Below are 19848 nucleotides of genomic sequence, written 5' to 3' on the forward strand. Positions count from 1 at the left end.
CGCAACCTCATGGTTCCTAGTTGGATTCATTTCCACTGTGCCACAACGGGAACTCCAAAATCTCGTTTTCGAGATGAGCAAACTAAGGCACAGAGGTTTACAACTATGCAGCTGAACTTCAAACACCCCTTGTCTTGAGCCCATGCTCAACACTGCCTTCCCTTCCAGAATACCTACTCTTCCCCACCACTCCCTCCCAAACTGTGCTCGTACCAAGCCCTGCTCAGCAGTCCTCAGGGGGATTTCCCACTCTTGGCCCTGGGCCTTTGAGGAGGTTCTTTCTGTATCAGAAATACCCTGTCTGCCAAGCAAACTGCTGTCCCCCCATCTCTCATTGAGGATTTCCTCACGTACGACTCTTCCGTGAAGCCTTCTCTTTTTAAGTGAATCTGAGATGCATTCACGCATGCGCTGAACCATGCATGTGCTTTTTCCTATTGTTCGACGCCCACGCTTGCAGGAAGCTTCATGTCTACACTGATGTCAGCTCCTTCTAACACAGATGTTAGAATTGAGGGAGAGGGGGATCCTTCATCTGCTGTTAACCTTCTTACCAGTCTCTAGCATGACGTGAGTTAACAAGTAATATTTGTAGAAAATGATGGAGATGCCAATCAAGCTTCAGCTACCAGCCTTCTTATAAATGTCTCAAAAAACCCTAAGAATGTTCATTGAGGTAAGTTTTCTTAAAACTAGATCATTTTCTAGCTTTCTGAACTCAGATACATTTCGGCATTTGGTAACTTTACCCTGATAACTTCACACTTTAAATTCTTCAGCTGCTCTTGAGTTGAGAGGTAAACGCTAGCAATTCTCTGCTTCCTCCCTGCTCCATTTCCAGAAACGTGTTAGACTTACTTGGCTTTGATTTCCCCAAGTGTTCTGTCTTTCCAAGAAGCCATCCAAACACTGCATTAAGGCAGCACTAATCTCTGCAGCTTTTCCTCCCACCCAGGGGTTGTCTCTTCTTGAGTCATCGTAATTTATTGGCGGGAATTCCTAATTGCCCTTAATTTATCACTCTTCCGACACTGTTTCCATTTCTGATACATTTTTGCTGGCCTCATGAAGGCAGGACAAAAAACTAAACTGAAACAAACTAAAGTAAAACCTAGGTCAATGTTCCCCAGTTCCTGGATGTTCCCCTCGCCCAGGACCACTGCAAGGCAGTTAAACAATCTTTTATTCTTGTGGCTCTTTCTGAGGCTGCCCTTCCATCACCAGCTACTTTAGATTTTCTCCGTTCACTTTTACATCCTCTTTGTATTGTTTCAAAGCGCCTCTCCCTGGTATTTTTTTTAATCTTCTTTTTAAGTGTGCTGGTTTTATAAAGCAAGAGGCTTCTGTTCTTTTCCATGGTAACTTTTGGCTATTCTCATGCGATCCTTCCTTATTTATTAGTTTGAGCAGTTAATTCATTTCCTGGACACAGAGGATTTTCAAGAATCCTTAATTTGCCTTATTGTCCACTCTGCCCCCTCAATCAACCCTTTGTAATAGTAGCTGGTTCTTCTAATTCTATTTAGCATCCGCGTCTTCTTCCTAACCAACTCCCTGCCCTCGTCTCAAGAACTCCAGCTGCTGCGTTCATCCCTATGTGCCTTTCTCCCAGGATTTTAACATCTTGGTTGACTGGGGTCGCCCTTTCTCTTAGCTTTCTGCCAATCAACTTTTAGAAATGACGCAAAAAACAGTTTTATTTTGGGCCCATGGTCTTTTTTTTGGGGGGGGGCAATAATCATGTGTGGCAAACATACCAATTTAAAGAATAAGCAAATTCTTATTGTCATAAAACAATTGTACTTTCTCCCCACCGCCTCCCACTAGTTAAAGAATCTTCCATCCCATTAGTTTTAAACACTGATATCATCCTGATGTTAGTTGCAAACCCTTTCACATGTTTTCTTTGAAAAGGGGATCTCATGAACACACACTTTTTTCTTGGTCTTAAACCGTCTACGCTCGCTGATACTTGTGCTCTAGATGTTTCCGGTGGCTTCTGGTGGGACTACTTTGCTCACCCATCCAAGCTTCAATTGTTGCCCTTTCTCTGAGATAGTCATGAAGAGTTTCCCATCTGGAATTTGCAGTGTTCATGAAGCAATCTCAAAGAACCGCGTGAAGAGAGAGCTGCCGGCAAGTTTGACACTTCGAGGTAGAAAAGGGGTTAAGTTAGGAGCCACAGCAACCAAACAATAAGGCCCTGACAGAACCCGAAGGAAAGCCAGCATTCCTAAGGCCTCGCTGGCCTCCTCAGGCCCCCACCCCGCCAGGCCTCTTTTGTTGCTGGCTCGTTTCCTCCGATTGTAATTCATTCTGTATTCCTTCCTGCTCCTCTGTCCTGGCTAATTGTTCTTTTCCCACACGACGAGGTTTTAATTTCCTTGGGTTATCGCCTTATCACCCACGTCTACACTTCCTCCACTTCTTCGGACCTGCCGCCGCTCACCAGTGACTTTGAGGGACCCCGGCACCGCGGCCTGGCTGTTCCTTGGTTTGCCCATCGCCGAAATGGGAGCATCACCCCTCCCTGTCCCTCCAGGGCAGCTGCACTGAGATCCAGCCCTTCTGGGACAGGCTTACCCCAAACACACCGGGGACAGGCCGAGGTCCGGGACAGTTTAATGACCCTTCCAATTAGTTTCACTGGCAAAGCTGGAAGCTGCAAGCAAGCCTAAGTCATTTGTGGTTGTTATTGTTGTTGTTTGTCCTTATTTTTAGTTTTGTGAGGCAATCCAGCAATAACAGATTTTAATGATGGGGCGCAGTCCCTGACCAGATTAATTTTCTCTGGGCTCGAAAACTCTGGGTGGCCTTTTGAGCAAATGCACCCTCTCTTTTCTTTCGGGGAAAAAAGAATCCTTTCCCCCATCATGACGTGGTGGTGTTCTAGGAACTCCATCGCGCTGCACAGACCCAGTAACCAAGTTTCTTTGCAGAGGGTTAAGAGGGAAATCTTAATTTTGGAAAACTACAAGCCCTGTTTTCTAAAAGCCTCCTGCCAGGATTCCATCGGAGCAGTGGGGCGCCCAGCAGCACATGGGGGGGTCACTGATCCTGGGCATACAGATGGGGTACAGGCACTGCTGTCCGGTTTGGGTGTTTTTGCTCTTGCAGATCTGATCCTTCTTTCTCCTCGGGGTGCCCAGGGTTGGGGCTGGGGCGGGAGGGGAGTGATCAGTCCTCGGACTGACTGAGGGAGGAGGCGGAGTGTAGGCCTTTGTTTTAAGACCACGGTTCTGATTACACCTGACGACTGAAACTTGATTCCCACAGAGCAGGCTGCACCTTATCTTCTTCCCCCAGTGACGGTGAGGGCAGGAATGCAGCAGGCATTGTCACTTTGATTCCATTTGTCTACTGCTGACGATGATAACAAAAATAAAAGTTCATTTTTTAAAATCGAAATTTGCTCCAGGGGGAGTTCTCCCATCTGCCTTTTTTTTTTTTTTAAATATTGGGCAACATAGTGAGTTCTCATCTCAAGGCTGAATCTGCTGGCTGAGATTCTCCTGGTTCAAGTATAATCACATTTAATAAAAAGTCTGTCTGCCTGAGAAAAAGACCCACATAGCCTGAGCTGTGGCCACGATTCTGTGGTATTTGGACTCATGTCTGTAAAAATATTTGGACACCAGATGGTGGGTTGTTAGGTGCATTCATCCCAAACCAAAAGTTTAAAAAAAAAAAAAATGCACACACACAAAACATGGGGAGGAGGGGAAAGTCATCACTAGTTTTTTTCCCAGTCGTGTTGCATGAGTAATGGTAAAAGCAACAGCTAAAACAATAAGATTACTGTGTTGAATTCTTAGTGCGTTGTCAGGAATAAAGACTTCAAGCCGTGCTGGAAATATTTTCTCCCTCTGAATAACGCATACCTTAAGCACAACTCACTTGGACAGCTTACCGAGGGAACATATTTTCTAAAAAACAAAATCATCCTGCTGGTGGCGGAAGCTATATGGGGTGACCCATCTCCTGCCCAGGACTGGATGGAGAAGGAGCCAAATTAAACACTAAGCCAGCAGCCTCAGGCCGCAGTCATTCATCCAAAATGACTTTTTCTCTGCAGGTTGATTTTGTTTTTAACAGTCGCTTCTCCACTCTCTGCTGTAATGGGTGGAGAGGCAGAGGACGAATAAAGCAAAACAGGGTTATAGAAAACTAAACTGTGGAACATATGATCGAGTTGTGGGAGGGTTGTTATTTATGTCACTTGGTGGTCATGTCCCACGGGGCTCCGGCTGTGCTTTTGCTTTCGTGTCAGAGCAAACGTGAGCTGTTTTCTGAAGGAGACCTGGCTCGCGCCCAGGGGTGCGCCTTAGCTGGCCTCTTGACAGAGGTAGGTCGATGCAGGCACCTGGCCTGGTTAGGGATCTGCCTTTTCATAAGCATTCACCACACTCCTGGTTACACACTTGCATCTTACCAGAAATACAGAGTTTAGGAGTTCCCATTGTGGCTCTGTGGTACTGAGCCTGGCTAGTATCTGTGAGGATGCAGGTTTGATCCCTGGCCTCGCTCAAAGGGTTAAGGATCCAGTGTTGCCCATAAGCTGTGGTGTAGGCGGCAGACAAGGCTCAGCTCCCGTTGCCGTAGCTGTGGCTGTGGTGTAGGCCGGCAGCTGTAGCTCTGACTGGACCCCTAGCCTGGGAACCTCTATATGTCGCAGGTGCAGCCCTAAAAAAAGAAAAAATGAAATACAGAGATTATACATGTTAGGTCTCTGCCAAACAATTTATCCTTGACTTCCCTGACGCTTGATTCTTACTGACGTTTCATTGGAGAAAATTATACAGATGGGAGGAAGCACTCTTTTTTTTTTTCCTAGATATTTAAAATTTTCTCTTTGGATCAAATCAGATAAAGAACTTCATATTTGGGCGACATTACTCTGTTCCCTCAGTTCAAGTACGATCTTGAACTTTGCTGTTAGGCCCTAAGTGAAGGCTCCTCGAGCGACACCGTAAGAAAGAGTTATTAGACACTCCCTGTAAACGTTATTTATGACATCAGTGTCCCTTTCAAAGATGCACGGGGGAACTTCGGGGCTCCAGTCCAAGCTCCATCTTACAAAACATCTTCTCGAATCCTTGACCGGTTCGGCTTCTTCATTGCTCAGAGCCGAATCTGTGACCCTCTACAGTAACTGCTTGAATCCCTGTGGTTGGAATTTCTGTGCAGTGGCTTTATTTCTTGCTTCACTTTACTAGCTTTTTCTCTTTGCACTGATTTATCTCTTTTGCAAGGTTTATATAAGTCACCTCAAATGTATTTCAAAACGAGGCAGGGATTCAACAGATACCGTCATCATTCTTATGGCATTTCCGGAGCAAACATCCACAAGAAAACACCCTTGGAGATACATCCAAAAGTATGAATGATTATGGGAGAACATTTTTAAATGTTTTAATTGCCCCTATAATTAAGACTTGGAGATAGGACAGCTCTTTTAAATTAATTCGACTGAGGCACAGAGGAAACTGAAGGGCACGTTGATCTCAGACTCAAAGACGAGGAAGAATCAAAAACTCTCTGTCGGGTAGGATGCTCTTACTGAGAAAACCGGAACTCCCAAGAAGCGAGCAGGATCCCATCCGGCCCTTCCCGGGATGGAAAACGGTCCTGGCAGGTTCCATCTGGAGGCCTCCTTCATCTAGAGGGAAGGCTGCTCTGCTGAAAGAGTGAAGCAGGGGGAAACTTCATTCTCCACAACACAATTTAATGCTTCACACCCCCTTTTTCATATTGTTTATGTTATTAAGACGATGCTTACATTTGAGCAAGCCGTAACTTGATCCTTGTATTCACGCTTAGTAAAGATGCTTATTGATGCAGATAAAGTCTGTCAAATGCATTCAACAGTGTGCCTGGCACTGAGCATAAGCGAAGGAGTCAGAGGCCCTGTCCTCAATGAGCTCAGCCCCTTTAGCCGCTATGTTTGTTCATGTATTCAGGCAATAGTGAGCATCAGAAGACAAAGCTGTAAGAAGAATTATGAGAGGGCACCTAAATTACAATGGGTTGGAGGACCGAGAAAGCCTACCTGAGGAGGTGGCATTGAGATGCGACCTGGAGGATAAGGAGCTGGCCCAGGAGCCAGGATGGGAAGGGAGGAGGCTGAGCTGATGGAATAGCATGTGCGAAGCCCTGCGGTAGGAAAGGGGTGGCGGGGTGGCTGGAGAGCAGAGAGGGAGGGCCAGGGTGCGTGAGAGGAGGTGAGAGGGTACCTGAGGAGGCCACACTGTGGGACAACACTTCTTCTTCCCCCTGGTAGCCTCTGGCCCATGCCCTTCACCTGCTTCAAGCCTTTGCTCCAGCCACTTTCTCAGTTAGATCTGCCCTGACCATCTCACCTAAATTGTAACAGCCCCTTCTAATATAGTATAATACATTACTTATTTACGTATTAGGTTTCTTGTTTGCCTCCCCTTACCCTCTCCTGTAAGGCAGGAAGAGGAAGAAAGTAGGAATCTTTATCTGCTTCGTTTACTGACATATTCTCAGCATTCACAACAGCCCTCGGCAGGTACTCAGTCAACAGCTGTTGAATGGAATTAAATTGAAAGGCAGTGAATGTTTTAAGCATGAATGTGACCTTATCCCATTAAATAGCTCCAGATGCTGAGTGAAAAGGATATTTTAAATCAGAAAGACACTTTTCTGCATTGGGCCACATGAACCCCAAAACCAGGCTTGGCCAGGAAGATGTGGAGCTTCTGTCCTTTTAAAATCACCCGGGTAGAGAAAGAGACAACATGGGCGTTACGGAGGCTTCAGGCTCCCTGGCGAGAGGCACAGAAGGAAGCCCTGTCGGGTCAGGTCAAGCTGGGAGTGCACTCTGTGTGCGTGCCTACCAACAAAGCCCCAAATACCTGGGATCGCCCAACGACAGGTCAGAAAGTTGTGTTTGTGCCTTGCTTCTCTTTGCTGGGGCTTTGCTACTGCCTTGAGGAAGAAACTGTTTATTTTTCCTATCAGATTTTTTTTTAATGTTCAGGTTTCACTCAAAAGCAAAGCAATTTGTCCCAGTTAACTCTTTTTAAGGCAGTCTGTTGAAAGAGATGGCCTCGGGAAGGGGCACTCATACGCCATTAAGAGCTGTGTATTAGTTACACAGGCTCAGGCAGCCTCCTCGGGGCTGATTCACTCATTCAACAAGTATTTATAGACCATCTTCTATGTGAATGGCCTTGCTGGGGAATTAAGGGAGCAGTTCGTATGCACGTTCCTTATAAAGCACATCTTCTAGTTGAGGAAATGACATAGGTGCACAAGAAGTTAAATAGAGTCACTGATGCCAACGGCGCCCCCAGGCAGCTTGTGAGTAAGAGCTAAACTGGTGCAGAGGCCAGGCCAGTTGTTTCCTCTGCCTCAGTCACACAGTAATGCAGTGACTTCGAAGTACCACCTTCAAAGAACTGACCGTTATCAGAGATTATGCCTGTTGTGCTTCTGGAGTGTTCGAATGTCTTTTATAAGAGAATTATGACAGTGGCATTTTGTTTTGAGTCTTTATTTTGGCAGCGTGAAAAATGGACAGTCCTGTATTGGGCTTTGCTATTATTTTGAAAAGTCTTACTGGTCTGTTAAATCTCCTGAACTAGAAACTGCTGCTGCTGCTGCTGCTGGGGGCAGCGGGAGGACGGGAGGCGTTCATTGCCCGCGTGGGGTAAGCCGGCGGGATTCTGATGGTCAGACTGGAGGCACAGGGACATCCTATTCTTTGTTGAATTGAATCCGCCCATCCTCTGTGCAGAGGGGCTGTGCACCACGCGGAGCTGACGCTGGGGACGGCCAGCTCAGAGTCCCCGCTGCGGGGAGTGTGTGGGAGGGACCATGGGGAACCTGTGTGAAGAGTAAAATTGGGGCTGAGTACAGAGACTCTTGGATGCCAAGTAAGGAGCTCGCCGTACTTGCCGCTCAATTTTTCTGTGAACCTAAGTGCTCTGAAAAATAAAGTCTCTTCACCAGAAAAAGGGTTAACCTGGCACCTGAGTGCAAAATGAACAGGGGCGGGGAAGATGCTGTTTTGAGAGACCTGAAGCTTATATGGTTTAGGGAATCTGCTTTAAGAAAGGGAGCATGAAGTCACCAGTACAAAATTAGGTAGAAGCCCTAGAAAGGGGTTCGTCTATGCAAGCAAAGCACTCTGGGGCGTCGGATCTCTTAGCTCAATGATGAATCCCCTTCCAGGAGAGGGTAACTGTAAAGGCAGAGACCCCAGTCAGGAAGCAAGTGTACTCTCCCCGACCCGGGAAGGGAAGGGCAGAGAACAAAGCATCTGCAGAGAAGACGGAAAGCAGAGGATGAGTCTGGGCATTAACGGGGGAGGAAACCTCGTGTGATGAATGGGCTCTCAGGGGAGGAGGGTTTGGCAGAGGCGAACCTAAGGTTGGCGCAGGTCCGGAGTGGGGAAGTCAGGGCAGAAAACCGGGGGGTGTTGCCTTTGGGTTGGAGGAGGTGGCGGTCCGTGGGCGGCCTTTCCTAAGTGCCAGGCGCAGTGCTGGCCCCGGGCGTGAGAGATTTCTAAGCCAGAGAGTCTGAATCTGAAGAGAGCAGCGTCCTCAATGGGAGGAAATGTTCGATCCTGTCACATTTCAATTCTGTTTTCCCATTGGCCCCAAGGCATCTCAGAGGCCGAGAAAATTGTATTCTTGGCTCCAGGAATCAGAATAAAGTCAGGAAGCAGTGGGTGCTGGTCACCTTTTCCGGGAGTGGCCCAGAGGATGTTTACAGGAAAGATTCCTTTCTGCCCTTTGACTTCTAGAGCTTTTAGACTAGAAATAAGGCCCCAGAGTAGAAAGCCTAGGGGCACAGAGCAGACACAAATAATAGATAAAACAGAAGTGGAATTTCCCACGTCACCAAGCCCCCGTGCACATCCCTCAGAAAGAAGGGAAACGAGCTGGGGTGGGGGCGGGGGGAGAAGCTTAGGATCGCCCCTGTGTCCCTGTCACTCCTCTCCTCCGTCCGGCTCTTTTCATCCTTCCATCGACTAAACAAGAATACGAGGTGGAGGTGGGGGCAGGACAAGCCTGTCTAACAAATGGTGTCCCCACATCATAGGTTACTGTAAAAGCCCAGCCCTCCTCCTTGTCGTAATAGTTGCATCAGGTGAAACTATGGGATTTGCCAAGTGCACCCTAATTCAGGGACCGGAGTCGGGTGCGGCCTCCCCTCTGCTCCGTGAAACAGGAGTGCTGGCCTCAAATGCCAGGGTGCAAACCCTTGCGCCTCAGGCCCCAGGAGGGTGACTGTGCTCGAGTGATCCTGCTTCCTCATCTGAGAAGTGAAGGTTACAAGAGGTGACCAGGGAAAGCAATTAGCAGATCTCTTAGGCAGGCAGGAAGTACACCGGCAGGTCCAGATTGTGTGGGGCCTGAAGATTACATGGCTTTGGGGCCTCTTTAATGAAAAGAAGGGAAATCTTACTTTTGCACAAGGTGTCTATGGACACATCACTAAAGCCCCTGCCAGGGCCTGGGAAGGGCTGGTTAAAGGGGGAGGACCTGGAGCTTCGGCTTTATCAGACTCAAGGGGAACCAACTTCTGCAGGAATGTTCAAAATCAGTGTTAGCCTGTGCTTTTCCTTATTTAAAAAATATTTATGGAACACCTACTATGTGCCAGGCTCTGAGGTACTGCTAGGTGTTAGGGGGTTACACATCTGGAAATCCTACGCCCTGGGTAAACGGAAGGTCATTAAATATCAAAGTAAACCAAACTCCTTATCTAAAGAATGTGGCTTGATTTGACAAAACATCCTAAGCTAATAAATGACTGCAAAGCACTTTGCAAACCTCCTTCACGGAAACAGGGCACCAGTGGAGTCGATGAGCCCTTCGTAATCATTCTTCAAATGTTTTTCATTTTAAAAAATTACATTAAAATACACATAACATAAAATGTGCTACCTTAACCATTTTTACCTATACAGTTCAAGGGTATTACATACATTCATATTGCTGTGCAACCATCACCACCATTCATCTCCAGAACAATTTTTATCTTGCAAAACTGAAACTCTGTGCCTATCAAACCCTAACTCTCCATTTCCCCTTCCCCAGAGCCCCTGGCAACCACCGTTCCATTTTTTGTCGGTGATTTTGACTGCTAGAGTGGTCAAGTACTCCATGAGTCTTTGTATCTTAGATCTATAAGAATTCACTTGCAGAGTATTTCGTGTAAGTGGAATCAGAGAGTATTTGTCTTTTAGTGACAGGCTTATTTCACTTAGCATGATGTCCTCAAGGTTCATCTATGTTGTAGCATGTGTTAGAATTTCCTTCCTTTTTTGAGGCTGAGTAATATTCTATTGTATGTTTATACCACATTTTGCTTATTCTTTTTTTTTTTTTTTTTTTGTATTTTTAGGGCCACACCTTCGGCACATGGAAGTTCCCAGGCTAGGGGTCTAATCGGAGCTGTAGCTGCTGGCTTATACCACAGCTACAGCAATGCAGGATCCGAGCTGCATCTGTGACCTACACCACAGCTCACGGAAACACCAGATCCTTAACCCACCAAGCGAGGCCAGGGATCGAACCACAAACTCATGGTTCCTAGTGGGATTCGTTTCTGCTGTGCCATGATGGGAAATTCACATTTTGCTTATTCATTTGTCCATCAATGGAAACCTGGTTGCGTTGATTCCATGATTCAGCTATTGCAAATAATGGTGCTATAAACATAGGTGCGTAAGAGGTGGTCATTATTCTTACTTTGCTTCAGAAAATTTGCATTCCCGTGATTACTGAATAGAAAGTACTTGGATCATTGCTCTCTTTGCTTTCACATGAATTAAATAAAGCAGTCAAATGCCCAAGAGCTAGTACTCAAACTTAATTTCTTTCTTTCTTTCTTTCTTTCTTTCTTTCTTTCTTTCTTTCTTTCTTTCTTTCTTTCTTTCTTTCTCTCTTTCTCTCTTTCTCTCTTTCTCTCTTTCTCTCTTTCTCTCTTTCTTTTTTCTTTTCAGGGCTGCACCGGCAGCCTATGGAAGTTCCCTGGCTAGGGGTCAAACTGGAGCTACAGCTGCCGGTCTACCACAGCCACAACAAGGTGGGGTCTGAGCCACGTCTGTGACCTACACCACAGCACACGGCAACACCGGATCCTTAAACCACTGAGAAAGGCCAGGGGTCAAACCTGCATCCTCATAGATACTAGTCAGACTTGTTACTGCTGAGCCACAAGGGGAACTTCCAAACTTAATTTCTTCCTCAGAGTTGACCCCATATCTCATAGCCAAGACAAGGAGAGTGGGTGAGCGGAGCCCTAATCTAGGACTTAAGAGATCTGGGTCCCGGTGCTGCAAACACAGTGAGTGTTAGTTACTTACGTCATGTTAGGGAAAATTCTTACATTTTGCTGGGCCTCAATTTCCTCCCCTGCCCTGTGAGTGATTTTGGACCAAGAATTCCTTTCCAGGGTGATCAGCTCAGTCTGTGTCTTGGGAAATTCCTCATTCTCAGGCAAACGAGGCTGGTTGCATACCCTCCCTTCAGCAACTCCTCAAATATGACACCAGAGTTTTAGAAAAAACATGCTAGATTAAATGGAACAGGCCTCTTTTCCTCTCCCCCACCCTCCAGGAAATATCTAGGGGATGCAGCAGCTGAGTCAGGTTAGGACAAAATTCCAAATGTGTAATTTTTAACAGGCCTTTTGGGGAAGGTTTGATTTCAGATCCTGTTAAGAAGGCATCCCTCACAAATGTTCTGGTTAGGGAGGTTTGAATGTTAACGATTAGACAAGAGCTGAGCAGCTTAAAGTATTTTCTCCTTTTAATAAATAGCTTGGCTTCTCCTGGAACCAACTGTAAATTTTAGCAGGTAGAATTTTTTCCCCCCTCAAAGAGCACACGTTCTTGTCATGGAGGAAAAACAAAAACAAAACAATAACAGCAGAGGCACAAAACTAAACTAAGACATACTTCTCGTCTGACATGCAACTAGAAGGAAAGCTCAGCCTGGAATGCGCTGAAAGTCCCGCTGCCTTACATCAGGAATGTGCGGGTGTCCCGCCTCAAATCCCAAGTGAGCCCCCTCTACTGGGAGGATGATTCAGCCCGATGCCGACCTCCTGCCGTCAGCAACCGGGCAGGGCTGGTGTGAATGAAGTCGGCAAAGACTGGAGGGTTATTAACTTCGAGGCGTGAAAGGGATTCCCGGTTGATTTGGGCAAAAGCAGCGTTTCAGCTCAATCTGTGGGTTGCATATCTTTAGATTATTTGTGGTGTCAACCCTACATCCACAAACAGTTACAGTGCATTTTTCATTTGATTGACACAGGGCCAAAAAGGCAACCTTTTCGCTCCAAGTATATAGAAATGAAGAGACTGTCCCCCACATCAGCTCTTATTCTCCACTGAAAATGGGTTATGACACTTTTCTTTTGGTTTGTCAAGATCGAATCTATGTTTTTAGTTCAGGTTATATTTTATAAAACATTACGATTTTTTTAAAAGCTATGTTTCATAAAACAAGTCACGCATTAAGATAATGTAAAAGGTCAGACGTCACTATCCCCAACGTACAAATGCAGAAATAGAAGCCCAGAGAAGTTAGGAGTTGTGCCCACAGATACAAAACCTGTAAGTGACAGAGCTGGGCTCAAACCTTGGTCTTCTCAGTCAAAATCCAGACGCATTAAAAGGCAAAGCAAAGTGTGTTTTGCTTTTTAAAAATAGTCCTTCTATGGAGTTCCCGTCGTGGCACAGTGGTTAGAGAATCCGACTAGGAACCATGAGGTTGCAGAGGTTGTGGGTTCGAACCCTGGCCTTGCTCAGAGGGTTAAGGATCCGTTGTTGCCGTGTGCTGTGGTGTAGTTTGCAGACGCGGCTCGGATCCTGAGGTGCTATGGCTCTGGCATGGGTCGGTGGCTACAGTTCCAATAGACCCCTAGCCTGGGAACTCCATATGCCACAGGTGTGGCCCTAGAAAAGACAAAAAAAAAAAAATCCTTCTAGCATTTTTGCTAATCTTTCTCATGCTATCAATATCATATAAAGATAATGATTAACAGGAGTTTAGAGTGTTAAAGAGAAGAAGGTCAAAAGCAAAGTTGGGTGATACCTCCACTTAAAGGACCAGCAGGAGGAAGAGAAGCCAGCAAACGGGTGGGTGGCGTGACCTGAGAAGGGGCGGGGGACCCCGCCGGCTCAGTGCTGCCTCCTAAGCCATGGAAGGAGAGAGGTAACTTTGTCTGTAAGGTTAATAAGTGATAGCGACCCTGGGTGTGGTGTTTGGGGAGTACTGTTGACCTCAGGGAGCTCAATTTCATGGAGCCAGAGTCCTGGGTTCAGTTACCCCAAATATTCACCTTCACCTCAACCAACCCCCGGAGATGGCTCTTGCCCACCCCACTGCAGAGATACTGATGAGCAGCTCTCCAAGCAGCCTGCACACTTTTTTTTTTTTTTTTTTTTTTTTTGGTCCTTTTAGGGCTGCACCAGCGGCATATGGAGGTTCCCAGGCTAGGGGTCCAATTAGAGCTATCGCCGCTGGCCTACACCACAGCCATAGCAACGCCAGATCTGAGCCACATCTGCGACCTACACCAGAGCTCCCGGCAACACCAGATCCTTAACCCACTGCGTGAGACCAGGGATGGAACCCACATGCTCATTGATATTAGTCGGATTCTTAACCCTCTGAGCCACAACGGGAATTCCTTTACCCATTTCTTGATGGTTTAGTATTAGTCTTAGAAGTTTTGGGTGGTGAAGGGAAGTGTATAATTTATTGATATCTATTTATTTAGCAACAAAAACATTTCTTCTAAAAGGTCAGTACTACGAGCCAGCAGCAGACAAACGCGACGTGGCCTTGCCTTCGTGGAGGGTGCAGTGTGGGAGCAGAAGAAGGTCCTTTCGTTTGGTTTGTGTTTTTAATGAGGCAGACCTCAGCTTACCTAGAGACTGAACTTTCCATCAGAGTCTCTTCTTTTTCCTCCCAGTTGTAACAGAGGAACTGAGCCTTATCCCTTCAAAACCCCTTCTCTTCCAGTTTGGGATTCATCCCTTCTTAGCGACTCCCTCTCCCTCCTGCATCACTCATCTCTCTCTCCCTCTACCCCATGATTCCATTCAGCACAGGCATCTGCTCAAGAATTTCTCACCTTCAGAAACCCTTTCATTGACTCCCATTCCCCTCTCCAGCTACTGCTCTATTCCTTTGGGCTCCTTCATAGCAAAACTTCTTGAAAAGAAAAACCCTCTCCCCATGAGGTAGCCGCAGCTGGAAACAGCATGGATGTGTTTGCAACAGTGGTGGGTGTCACAGCAGAGAGCCGATAAGCGAGGAAGAACACTTTCCAGAGGGGGAGGCACCGCGATCCAAGCCCTCGGCAAAGATTTTGCTGGCAGGTGGCTGTGCCCTGGCAAAGATTTTGCTGGCAGGTGGCTGTGCCCTAGCAAAGCGGGAACTGATCTCCCCTCGGATGACCTGTGCTGAGTCCTGGTTTTACCATTCTCTAGCTGATGTGACCCTAATCAAGTCACTTAACTTCTTTGAGCCTCGTTTCCTCACCCAGCCAGTGGAAACAGAGATGCTGCTCTCCTGAGTGTGTCGGGATCTTGAAATAGAACACCCGAAAGTGTGAGACAGAGGCCAGGAAGTGTTGCCATACAGGAAGACATCTCCCCTCCATTTGAAAGGATGGGGTTCGTCCCAGTCTGAGTCTGGGGCCTTTCCAAATCGGAGCCTGACCCACAGGCTTGCATGCGTGACACCTCTGCTGTGCACTTGGGAATGTGATCCTGGGGAGCCGGGCTGGGAAGAGGCAAAGTGGAAGAGGGAGGCGGGGCCAGAAGGCTGGCACAAGTGTGGGCTGGTCAGGGCTCAGTGGGTCAGGGCGGTGGGTCACTGGACCTCAATCTCACAACCTTCTGAGGAGCCTTAGAAATAAGGGGGGGCATCCATCCAAAGATTCCCATCTCTGTTGATCAAGGGTGGCCCACTGGCATAGACTCCCCATCTCTTCAGGGCTGCACACATGTGAGTGCCAAGTGGACACCTCCCCTGTTCCCCGGCCCCCAGAGGAAGCGAGAGCAGAAGGTGCAGGAGGGGGAAAGGCCATGTCAGGTAGTACCTTTGACATTTACCCAAAATGAGTTCTTGCAGCAGTGGCTGGAGTAAGAGATGGGAGCAGGAAGACTTGAAATGGTGCAGAAGATACAACCCCATCCGTCAGGAGTGAAAACAAAGAAGAGGATGGCATGACTTGGCTTTAGTGTTGACAGCAGGTATTACATAACATCTCTTTGTAGAAGAAGAGGGTAGATCTTGGACGTCAATTATCCTTCCTACTTTTTGAGGAACTATGTATTTCTGTAGAATTAAGAAATACGGTCCCCAAACGCCCACCTAGCTTGTTGTACCAAATTACAATTAGAGACAGCATGACCTAACTGAAAGAGACCCAGCCAAGACCTTGGATAAATAGCTTAGTTTCCCTGGGGAAGCAGGGGAAGGAGGTGTGGGGTAAATTCCTGCTTCTACTACTACCTATGACCACAAGTATCTTTTCTTACTCGTTTCTAGTGGGTTTTTTTTTTTTTTTTTTTCTTGGAGGGGAAGGGAAATTTCTCAAATAACCCATGTAAAAAATATTTTGTAAACTAGGAAGGATTATTATCACTTGGGCATTATTACTAAAGTCTACTTTTCTAAAATACTCTATCATAATCAAAATAGTTCAGTCAAGTCAAATCACCAGACCTAGAGCATAAACTTTGCGCCACGCCCTGTGCAATGCATGATGGATTCAAAGATGCACAAAGGGGAAAGGCACAAGGAGTTACATTTACTCTGAAGGATCACTCATGGTACTACTGTCATAGCAAGAAAAAATGGTGGCATCAACGCTTTGCCAGAGGGACATTTTCAGAAACAAGTGTGTTACAAATATTGAAATATTGAAATCCAGGGGTCAAACCAATTGAAATAGACAACCTCTTATGCCATTCTCTAATTTACCAAATCCAGTTTGTTTAATAGGGGGTAAAGGCTGGCAATGACACTCCTAAATTCTGGAGCACTTCTCCTTTCAAAATGATTTTAAAACAATTAAATAGATACTGACAAGACTCCCGGCAGCAAGAACTACTGAATATGATCAGGAGTGAGGAGACCCTTGGTCATTTATACATTCAGGCTATTTATTTATTTATGGAGCACCCACTGTATGCCAGCCACTGCGTGTGCAGAGTAGGGAACGACACAGATGGTGACTTCCCCACGAGGGTGGGTGTGGGGGAGTAGAGAGTGAAGGGGGAAGAGGGCACAGGACCCGCCTCAGAGGATGCTAGCATTTCAGAGTCAAGTGGCCCACAAGTGAGCAGCCGCCCAGGGAGACTGAGAGGAAGTAAGCAAAGAGGCAGAAGGGACAGCAGGAGAAAGCGCATTGTCACTGAAGCCAGGAGAAGAGAGTGTGAGAAGGAGGGAGTAGCCCATCTTCAGTGTAGACTACTGTTGAGACATGAAATAAGGTGAGGCCATGACCCCTCTCTCCACAGGAAGGTTACTGATGACGTCAGAAGAGCTGACGGAGGAGCCTGGGCCAGAACCGGACTGGGTGTGTTGAGAAGTGGCTGAGGGAACCCTCCTGCACTGCTGGTGGGAATGTAAACTGGTACAGCCACTATGGAGAACAGTTTGGAGATACCTTAGAAATCTATACATAGAACTTCCATATGACCCTGCAATCCCACTCTTGGGCATCTATCCGGACAAAGCTCTACTTAAAAGAGACACATGCACCCGCATGTTCATTGCAGCACTATTCACAATAGCCAGGACATGGAAACAATCCAAATGTCCATCGACAGAGGATTGGATTCGGAAGATGTGGTATATATACACAATGGAATACTACTCAGCCATAAAAAAGGATGACATCATGCCATTTGCAGCAACATGGATGGAACTAGAGAATCTCATACTGAGTGAAATGAGCCAGAAAGACAAAGACAAATACCATATGATATCACTTATAACTGGAATCTAATATCCAGCACAAATGAACATCTCCTCAGAAAAGAAAATCATGGACTTGGAGAAGAGACTTGTGGTTGCCTGATGGGAGGGGGAGGGAGTGGGAGGGATCGGGAGCTTGGGCTTATCAGACACAACCTAGAATAGATTTATAAGGAGATCCTGCTGAATAGCATTGAGAACTATGTCTAGATACTCATGTCGCAACAGAAGAAAGGGTGGGGGAAAAAACTGTAACTCCAATGTATACATCTAAGGATGACCTGACCCCCTTGCTGTACAGTGGGAAAATAATTAAAAAAAAAAAAAAACAGAAGTGGCTGGGATGTGTGTAAGTGGAATGTTCAAATGCAGACCACCCGTTAACAAACCCGAGCGAGAAGACAGTAGCTGGATGCACGCGAGAAGCTCAGGGAGAATTTTCAGAGATGGGAGATAACTAGCAAATTTGGAAGCTGATAAAAAGAACTTGTGAAAGCAATATTCCTTAAATCATCTTTTAAAATGTATCTCCCAGTAGGAAATGTATCTTTCATCACTCAGTATGTCCTCTACACACATGCTATTGAGACATATGTTTCAGAAAGCAAAAGTTTAAGCAAACAATGTTTGCCTTTATTATGCGTGATAAATGGATAATCTCTATTTTCTTCTATTTCATTTTTAATTAAATTATAAAAGTATACTTGATTCAGTGTTTAAAAATTCAAAGTAGTAAATTCAAATGCTCAAGGTAATAAATTCAAACAAGACAGAAGTAGTACAGTAAAAGCTGACATTCCTCCTCAATACCTACTATCCTTCTAAATCCCATTTCCCAGCTCAGAAGACTGGGAATGAACAATCTGATGTGAGTCCTTTGAAAGCACTTTCCATGCATTTACCTAAGTAATGCACACGGACGCACACAGACAGCTGTTCCGGTTTTGGTAAATGTGATCATACATACTCTATTGTTCTGAAGCTTAATTTTTCTCTCCTTCTCTGTTGAAAATATTTTTATGTCAGTAACTTATTATCCACCTCATTCTCCAGAAAGATTTGTAGCTTTCTATCATATAAATGTACTGTGATTTATTTTAAATCATCCCTGTATTGAGGGACAGTGAAATTGCTTCTAATTCCACGCAGTGCTAAAATGAATATCCATGTACAGGTGTGAATATTTTTAAGGAAGAGAATCTTGGAAATAGGTAAATAGGAACACTTTGATAAATATCACCATGTGCACCTCTTTAAAGGCTAAGCTCGGTGTGTACAACGCCACGTGATAATGAAAGGCAGGCGTCTACTGTCAGTAACAGTCTATAGTCAATCTGTCAAATGTTTTTGTCTGTTCCTTGATTTTGTCTTGCTTTGTGAGGATGTTCTCATTTTGAAAATCATAAAACTTCTCGCATATTTCTATTTAGAAATTTTACAATCTTATTTTGTATTTCATGTACAGCTTTTGAAATCTATCCAATTTTTTTAAATTGGTGAGAAGTGGAAGAAAATTTTTTTCCATACGGAGAGCCAATTTCTCCAATACCATCTGTTAAATATTCTAATCTTTATCAATCTTTTGAAATGCTTTCTTTATCTTATCTCAGTTCTTATCTGTGGTCTCTGGTCTGTGCCATTGATGTATTATCTATTCCAGAAAAAATTCCACATGATTTAATGATAGTAACTTTATGGTTTATTTGATAAGTGGGAGAGTGATACTGCCCCTGTTGTTTTGTTTTTCTCATTTTCTTGGGTATGCTTGTGTACTTACTTTCAGGGACAACTTTTACAATCACTTTCTGTTCCATTATAAAATCTTTTTAAGGTGCTGGTTGTGATTTGCTTATGTTTTCTGTCTGAAATGTTATCCCGAGTCATCCACTTAGAGTAAGGCATGGAGGAGAAGGGTCAGATGTTTGAAAAGAGTGAGGGTTTGAAATAACTGTTCTGGAAAGTGGAAGAACTGGCTTATCAGATTGTCCTGCAGAGGCGGAGGCAGCCCAGAATTTACACTAGCATCTCTCTGCAGTTTGGGTGATGTTTTCCATCCATGCGCAGCTGCTCCTGAGCACGATTTGGTTGGGTTCATGCTGGAACTGGGTACGGCTAAGACAAGCATAACAGAGGGAGAGAGGGATGAGAGAAATGAAGGTATTTTTATCTTTTTGTCATCTTTTCAGTAAAGACAGAATAGAAATAATTTTGTTTTCTAGTCATCAAATAGGAATACATGTGAATAAATCAAGAGAGGTGCAACTTCTTCGTTTGGTTGTTGCTCGAAACATCTTAGTCAAATAAAAATATGAACTTGTGGGCAAGCAAGCTATATTACAACTGATCTTTGTATTGTATAAACAATCTATTATGTATATGAAATGATAATATGTTATACTTGAGATACTGTCCTTGTAACAGGAGAGCACTTTTGGTGTAAACTCCTATTTCGAGTGTGTATAATTTCCCTAACATTTTCTTTGGTACTAAGCATTCTCAAATGCGTTCCCAGGGGGATCTGGAAATGTTGGTACATAGCCATTTGGCAGTTTAGGGATTTGTTAGAGCGTGGGAAAATTCCGAGGTTATTTTCAGGTTATGATATCTGAATACTTCTTTGCAGGTCCAAAGAAGAGTTTGTTTTTAAAACTGTAAGGATACCTTCGTCTTGGTCCTCACTGAGAGGAGAAATTGCTGCTATCTTTGAAGAACTATCATTCCAAAGAAAATCTGGAGTTAGAAAATTGAAGACCTAAAATCCAGAAGAAACATAAAAATCTCCTAATATTTCACATGGCTTATTGGTTTGTTATATTTTCCTTTACTTGGACAAGCAGAGTGAAAGCACACTGAAGAAGGGAGTCAT

The 19848-nt window shown here is 45.2% G+C and overlaps 1 long non-coding RNA gene across 2 annotated transcripts; it reads left to right on the forward strand.

Annotated features, from left to right (window-relative positions):
• Positions 12940-16666, forward strand: LOC110260378. Of its 2 annotated transcripts, XR_002343603.1 has the most exons (4): positions 12940-13199; positions 13792-13870; positions 15129-15250; positions 16523-16666. It is a non-coding gene; the product is annotated as an uncharacterized LOC110260378 (long non-coding RNA). The 2 variants fall into 2 exon arrangements; XR_002343602.1 differs by having other exon boundaries at positions 13792-15250.

This window comes from Sus scrofa, chromosome 4 (genome assembly GCF_000003025.6).
Source record: "Sus scrofa isolate TJ Tabasco breed Duroc chromosome 4, Sscrofa11.1, whole genome shotgun sequence".
Classification (NCBI taxonomy): Eukaryota; Metazoa; Chordata; class Mammalia; order Artiodactyla; family Suidae; genus Sus; species Sus scrofa.